The following is a 7,770-nucleotide window of genomic DNA, read 5'->3' on the forward strand; positions in this document are numbered from 1 at the left end:
TCGATTTCAGTACGCGTCCGATCTCCTCCGGCTAGAAGCAAGCGTGGTGAGTTTCACAAACAGTTGTGTGAGCAGGTCGTCGCAACGGCGTTAGATCTAGTATCTTCTTGTTCTTTTCCTCCGTTGTCGGTCTTTTTTTCAACTTTCTTCTGCTGGACGTTTGAGTCAGTTCGCAAAATATAATAGACTTTAAGAAGTCGTCCTCTCTGTAAGAAAGAATCTGCGCGCGCACGCGCGCGCGTGTGTGTGTGTGTTTGTGTCTGTGTGTGCGTGCGCGCCCGCGCGCGCGGTTGTGTGTGTGTGTGTGTGTGCGCCCGCGCGCGCGGTTGTGTGTGTGTGTGTGTGTGTGTGTGTGTGTGTGTGTGTGTGTGTGTGTGTGTGTGTGTGTGTGTGCCTTTTTCCTTTCTTTGTGTGATTGAGTTTGTTTTGTCTCTGTCAAAAGAAAAGCACCATAGGCATTACCATAAGCTTACTTGTAACCAAACAAATTGCATCTTGTGAATGTTGACATTGAGTATGTGTCTATTCACTCCAGGACAAAGATTTGTGCAAGTGTCTGACTGCCCAACTGGATAAGATGCAGCTCGCTTGGGTCTCAGTTCCTGAGAGAAACGCAAGAGAGCTGTCCGAGACAACGTAAGCTTCGCAGGTTAGATCAAAATATTCCTGTTGACCCCTTACTTCTGCTTGGCATTTTAGTCAGTTCAGAAAATATGATAGATTACAAGAAGTCGTCCTCTCTGTGAGAATGCCTCTGTGTGTGTATGTGTGTGTGTGTGTGTGTGTGTGTGTGTGTGTGCGCGTGTGTGTGTGCGCGTGTGTGTGTGTGAGCGCGCGCGCGTGCGTGCGTGCGTGTGCTGTTTGCTTGCATGCCTGCGTGTATGCTTGCGTTTGTTTGGTTGTTTGGTTGTGTGTGTGTGTGTGTGTGTGTGTGTGTGTGTGTGTGTGTGTGTGTGTGTGTGTGTGTGTGTGTGTGTGTGTGTGTGTGTGATATGGAATAATGAATTAAAACCAACAAAACTCGTTTGCTTTCATGTTTCAAGAGGTGAACGGCAGGAGGACTTGAGAGTTTCAATGGCTTACCGTAGGCTACGACGTCAGGACAAAGAAAAGAAGCGTTATCTCAACGTTGCGGATGCGAACAGAGAAATGACAGAATCAAGACAATCCTACGGAGGTTTACTGGGAAGTGAACAAGAAACATTCCTGCCTTTGGTCATCATGTCTCGAGTGTGAAATTTAGAACGCTGTACAAATAAAATAAAACAGTGAGCAACTGAAAACAAAGCGTACGTTTCTGTAATGTTTCGGTAATGAGTCGTTGCTGTTTGGAAGCTTTACATTTGTTTTGTTTTTAATATATATTACTGTATTGTTGTTGTGCCCGCTATAACTGCGTTGATGACGATATTCTGTCAAAACCACTGCCTTTACTTGCCAGATAAGTTACACGACAAATGTGATTAGCATTTCAATTGCATTTTACTGATGAATTTGATAATTACGCATATGCATATTGCTAATGTACAGCTTGACAGCATTGCCCTTTGCTTTATTTGCGCACGTCTTGCCGCCAGCATGGGTTGAAAAGTCCATTCATGTGCTGTGTTTTGTTATTGTTATTACATTCACAGTAAAAAATGACAAAACAAAGCATATTTATAGACTTCTAACAACCATCTATGGGCTAACAAGACTGTGCAGATCGAGTACATGAATAGAGCCGTCATTCTATCCGAATCAGTGGTATTGGTATATTTCCTGCAACTTATTGGCATTTTGCTGGCAATGGTAAAGACAGAAATATGGCATTTTGCCGGGCCAGTTGTGGCCCGGTAATTTCAGCAGGTAAAGGGCCATTAACGGAAAATATATGGAAAAAAGTTTTTTTTTATATGGAACTAAAAACCTGCAAAATGCTGGCGAAATGCTGGCAAAATGCTGGGTTTTTGATGGCAAGCCATCAATAAGCCATCAAATAAATGATGGGTTTTTGCTGGCAAAATTCTGGCAAAATGATGGCAAAATGATGGCAAGCCATCAAAAAGCCATCAAATAAATGATGGGTTTTTGCTGGCAAAATTCTGGCAAAATGATGGCAAAATGATGGCAAGCCATCAAAAAGCCATCAAATAAATGATGGGTTTTTGCTGGCAAATTGCTGGCAAATTGCTGGAAAAATGATGGCAAGCCATCAAAAAGCCAGCAAATAAATGATGGGTTTTTGCTGGCAAAGTGCTGGCTTGCCAGTGATGGCCCATCAATTTGCCAATGTGCATACGGGTAATATGCCAGCATTGGGCCATAGGTGGGCCTTTGATGGCAGTAGTTCTGGCAACTGGCATTGCCATCAAAACGCCAGCAGTGGCCCAGTTCTGGCATGTTTATTGGGAAGATGCCTTTGATCGACCGACCTTTCAAGAGGGTGGCCATTGACCTCATCGGCGAGATCAAACCGCCAAGTGAAGAGGGTCATCGTTGGGTACTGACCCTGGTAGACTATGCAACCAGGTACCCAGAAGCCGTGCCTCTGAAGAAAATTGACACCGAGACTGTTGCCGAGGCACTTGTGGACATTTTCAGTAGAATTGGGGTTCCTGAAGAGATCCTCACTGACCTGGGGACACAGTTTGTCTCTGAATGCATGGAAGAGGTCAACAGGCTGCTGAGCATTCGTCACTTGACTACGATGTGCAATGGGCTGGTCGAAAAATTCAATGCGACGCTGAAGTCCACGCTTAAGAAACTATGCAGTGAGCAGCCAAGGCAGTGGCATCGCTACATCAATGCCTTGCTATTTCCATACAGGGAGGTGCCACAAGAGTCCACTGGATTCTCCCCGTTCGAGCTGATGTACGGGCGGACCGTGAGAGGCCCGATGCAAATACTAAAGGAATTGTGGACAAAAGATGTGGACACACCTGAAGTGAAGAACAGTTACCAGTACGTGTTTGAGTTGCGAAAGAAACTGGAGGAGACTCTCGAGATTGCTAGAAAAAACTTGGGAAAGTCTCAGGATAGCGGAAAGCACTACTACGACCGCAAAGCCGTAAACAGGAAGTTTACACCAGGTAACAAAGTGCTGATACTGCTTCCCACTGATCACAACAAACTACTGATGCAGTGGAAAGGCCCATACGAGGTTGAGGCCGTGGTAGGGATCAACGACTACAAGGTGAATGTCGGCAAGAAGTCCAAGATCTACCACGCTAACCTCCTGAAACTGTATGTGGAGAGACCTCCGGAAGCAGTACAGGTCGCAGCAATTGTGGAAGAACCAGCTGAACTAGACGAGTTCGACGGTGAGGAACTACTGGAGTTGGGAGACCTCCACAAGAAAGAGGGAGTGGATGACGTCAAGCTAGGACCTGACCTGACAGAAGATCAGCAGAAGGAGCTGCATGATTTTATGGGCGACTTCACCCATAGGTTCTCTGATGTCCCAGGCTCTACGTCCTTGATCGAACATGAAGTCCACCTCACATCTGACGTTCCTGTTCGCTCAAAACCATACCCTATCCCGTTTCAGGCTCGGGAATCCTTGAAGAAGGACATCGACAACATGTTGAAGATGGGGGTCATCCGTGAATCATCATCCCCTTACTCATCTCCCGTTGTTGTTGTCAAGAAGAAAGACGGCACAAACAGGAAAGTCAATAAGATCACCGTGTTTGACCCTGAACCAATGCCGACGGCAACTGATCTATTCCGACAGTTAACTGGCAGAAAGATCGATCTCAGCAAGGGATATTGGCAAATTCCTGTGCGCGAAGAGGACATACCAAAGACCGCCTTTGCAACTCCAGACGGAACGTATGAGTGCCTGCGGATGCCTTTTGGCATGGTGAACAGTGGTGCTACCCTGAAGAGGGGAATGCGAAAAATGCGAAAAGGAATGAAGAATGTTGTGTACTACTGGGATGATCTGCTAGTCCACACGGAGACCTTTGCGGAGCATCTGGAGACTTTGAGGGAACTGTAAGCTAATCTGACCGTGAGACCCAGCAAGTGCATTTTGGGGACCGACAACGTTGACTTCATAGGTCATTCACTGAAGGAAGGTCAAAAGGGGCTTTTGTCGGAAAACGTCACCAAGATCCTCAATGCGCCGCGTCCTGAAACCAAGAAGCAGGTGCGATCCTTCCTTGGATTGGCTGGGTACTACAGAGAGTTCATTCCAAACTTCGCCGCCATAACGGCGCCTTTGTCGGACATGACCCGAAAAGGATGCCCCAACCGAATACTCTGGGGACCAGCTCAGGAGAAGGCATACCAGACCGTGCGCGACCTGATGTCACGAGACCCGGTGCTACGCCTTCCTGATACTGCCGAAGAGTTCATCTTGCGTACAGACGCATCGGACGAAGGGATCGGCGCCATGCTGATGCAAGAGCATGGAGGTAAACCGTTTCCGGTCAGCTATGCCAGCAAGAAGCTGTCAGGAGCCGAGAAGAACTACTCGACCATGGAGAAAGAGTGTTTAGCCATCGTGTGGGGAATCAAGAAATTTCAACTCTACCTCCAAGGGGTGAAATTCGTGCTTCAGACTGATCACAAACCCCTCACCTACCTGAACTCTGCAAAGTTTGTAAATAATCGTATCATGAGGTGGGTGATGTACTTGCAGAACTTTGATATGCGAGTGGAATCGATGAAGGGTTCAGACAATGTTGGAGCGGATTTTCTCAGCCGAGTATGTGAGTAAAACTGTGTTCATTCTCCAACAGACTAATGTACATACCTGGATTTTAATCTTTTATGTATACATAATATGTGTACAGGTAGCGTTTCAATGATTGAAAGAAATTAGGTACATTTCTTCTTGTGTTGGGGGTAATGTTAGGAAACGCTGCCGTTGCTAAACTTTGGTTCGGTTTTGTGTGTTGCATGTAGTTGACTTATTTGTACTTTGTGGGAAAGTACCGATATTATATTTTGTAAACACAATATTTATGTTTGGACGAGAATGCAGGTGAACTTTCTAGTCCTGTCAAAACAAGTTGTTTACCACGTTGTTTTGAGTCGTGGGTTCGTGGCGTTCGCTCGGAATAAGTGCGTCGGCGCTTTTGATGTACGTCACAGAGAACGTCACTATTCTAGTCCATGGACAGTTCATCTAATTTTAGTTGTATCATGTTCGGTCTGGAATATTTTCGAGATTGAGTATTTACTATATAGACCAGCGCGATTTGTATGTTAAAAAGCTTCTACTTTGAGTTCTGCTACGATGTGCAGTTGTATGTATGGAATGCTAAATAAATCCTCGAACTCAATTTGACGAGTTGTTTTCTGCTGCTGCGAAGATGGGCGACGTAGAATAAAAGAACACAACTATACGACGTTTGAGAACTTCGTCAATCTCAAGTGTCGTGTAACACTTTCTGAGCGTGTTTTTAATCCAAACATATCATATCTATATGTTTTTGGAATCAGGAACCGACAAGGAATAAGATGAAATTGTTTTTAAATCGATTTCGGAAATTTAATTTTGATCATAATTGTTATATTTTTAATTTTCAGAGCTTGTTTTTAATCCAAATATAACATATTTATATGTTTTTGGAATCAGGAAATGATGTAGAATAAGATGAACGTAAATTTGGATCGTTTTATATACAAAAAAATGTTATTACAATTTTCAGATTTTTAATGACCAAAGTCATTAATTAATTTTTAAGCCACCAAGCTGAAATGCAATACCGAAGTCCGGCCTTTGTCGAAGATTGCTTTACAAAAATGTCAATCAATTTGATTGAAAAATGAGGGTGTGACAGTGCCGCCTCAACTTTTACAAAAAGCCGGATATGACGTCATCAAAGGTATTTATCGATAAAATGAAAAAATCTTCCAGGGATATCATTCCCAGGAACTCTCATGTCAAATTTCATAAAGATCGGTCCAGTAGTTTGGTCTGAATCGCTCTACACACACACACACACACGCACAGACACACACACGCACACACACACACACACATACACCACGACCCTCGTCTCGATTCCCCCTCTATGTTAAAACATTTAGTCAAAACTTGACTAAATGTAACAAAACGTTCTAGCACAAACCCAACGCTGGCTGGGAGTGTCATATTTTTCTCATTGGTTTGGAAGAACAGCTTATCAAAGCACTCCGGCGGTGTTCTTTTTACATTTAGTCAAGTTTTGACTAAATGTTTTAACATAGAGGGGGAATCGAGACGAGGGTCGTGGTGTAAAGGCTAAACCTGCGTTGCGCTTAGTTCAATAATTATTTTCAAGATTTGGTATATGAATCTCTTAGCGCACTGTGATTGTTTCAATAACGTTATTGTCAGTGAGCTTAAGAGAACAGAACGTTTGACAAGGTACATTTTTCTGCGGACATTTGGATAACTTTGTTGAAAGGTCGAGTTAGAACTTGTTTTTTGTGTGTGCCGGCTTTGCCATGCCTTGCAGGCTTCTTGCCGCAGATGCACATTTTGGGGGTATTGACGGTTTAATCGCCAACAATGCATTTTTTCGATTTGATGACTCTATGCACCGTTTTTTTCGTTTAGCAACTAACAGTATGAGTTACATCATCATCATCATCATCAGTCGACTGACTGTGGGAGTCGCTGAGGGGACATGAGGGCATGATTTTGATTAATTGGGTGTAAACGGAATGTATAATATAATGTCAAGTGCAAGCACCTATGGTTGCTAGGGTTGACAGCCTAAACACCCACGGGTTTTTTGTCTTGTCACGTTGCACATGAAGTTTTTGTGAATCCACCCCAACTGGTGGACGGGTGAGCTGTCCCGGTCACTTTTACCTGAATTGTCACAGAGGACGGATGGAAGTTGTTAATACATAGAGTGAATGAATTGCCGAAGTGAGGTAAATATTCTTTGATGTTGTAAAACCGGTTTTGTTATAGTATCGAATTATTAGTAGTGTTTATGTAAACTGGCCAACTCCATGCATATGTATACAACATTGCCAGTTTATACGCCAGAGACTTAATTTCTCTTTTCTTGTGCCTCAGACAAAAGGGGGGAACCGAGGAAGAATGAGTCCGGCAACCCCCACCGCCATAGTCTCCTTCGGCAGCCAGAGAGCATGAGAGCCAGAGAGCATGACTGTACCATAACCTCTACGTTTATCCACTGTCACTCGTCATACCATCATGTCTACTGTCACCTTCTTCGTCTCCGTCTTTCTACATTGGCCCTCGTAAACATTATCGCCATTATGCACACCGTCTTCGTCTTCACCATGTGTCATTCGTCTACGTCATCGTATTCTACCCGGTCGTCGTCGTCATCATCATCAAAGGCTTAATGTGGTAACGTGAGAAAGTGAAGCATGCATGTGTGTGCGAGTAAAGGCCAGTTAGAGAATTATTTTTTGTGACCACAACTGATAATTGAATAGTTTGCGGGTGTATAATTATATGTCTTGTGTTGTATAAGTATGTAAAGTACGCGAGTAAATTGTTAAACTGTTTTTCCTTCCTTGATTGTTGTTATGAGTGAGGTGAACCTGGAATAGAAAGTGTGAGTGATGTTTGTGAGTACGTCATTAGTTCTAGCTTATAAAACCCATTCGTAACACTGAGGAGGAAGGAATCCTATAATGCCAATCACCACCACAAAAAGCTCCTGCACTGACATTGCACGCATCAACCCACACTGGGCATATCAGTATAATACAAAGTGCCATTAAAGACACGCAAAAATGTGAGCCACCACACCACGTCTTTATGGAACTCTGCCGAGAGCCGCGCCTTGTGTTTTCCTTGCCGTAAGG

At 44.0% G+C, this 7,770-nt stretch overlaps 1 long non-coding RNA gene across 1 annotated transcript; it reads left to right on the plus strand.

Annotated features, from left to right (window-relative positions):
* Positions 1-284: 284 nt before the first annotated feature.
* LOC138958305 (uncharacterized) lies at positions 285-1,870 on the plus strand. The gene is made up of 2 exons (XR_011453368.1): positions 285-649; positions 1,044-1,870. It is a non-coding gene; the product is annotated as an uncharacterized lncRNA (long non-coding RNA).
* Positions 1,871-7,770: the final 5,900 nt, after the last annotated feature.

This window comes from Littorina saxatilis, linkage group LG1 (assembly GCF_037325665.1).
Source record: "Littorina saxatilis isolate snail1 linkage group LG1, US_GU_Lsax_2.0, whole genome shotgun sequence".
Taxonomy (NCBI): Eukaryota; Metazoa; Mollusca; class Gastropoda; order Littorinimorpha; family Littorinidae; genus Littorina; species Littorina saxatilis.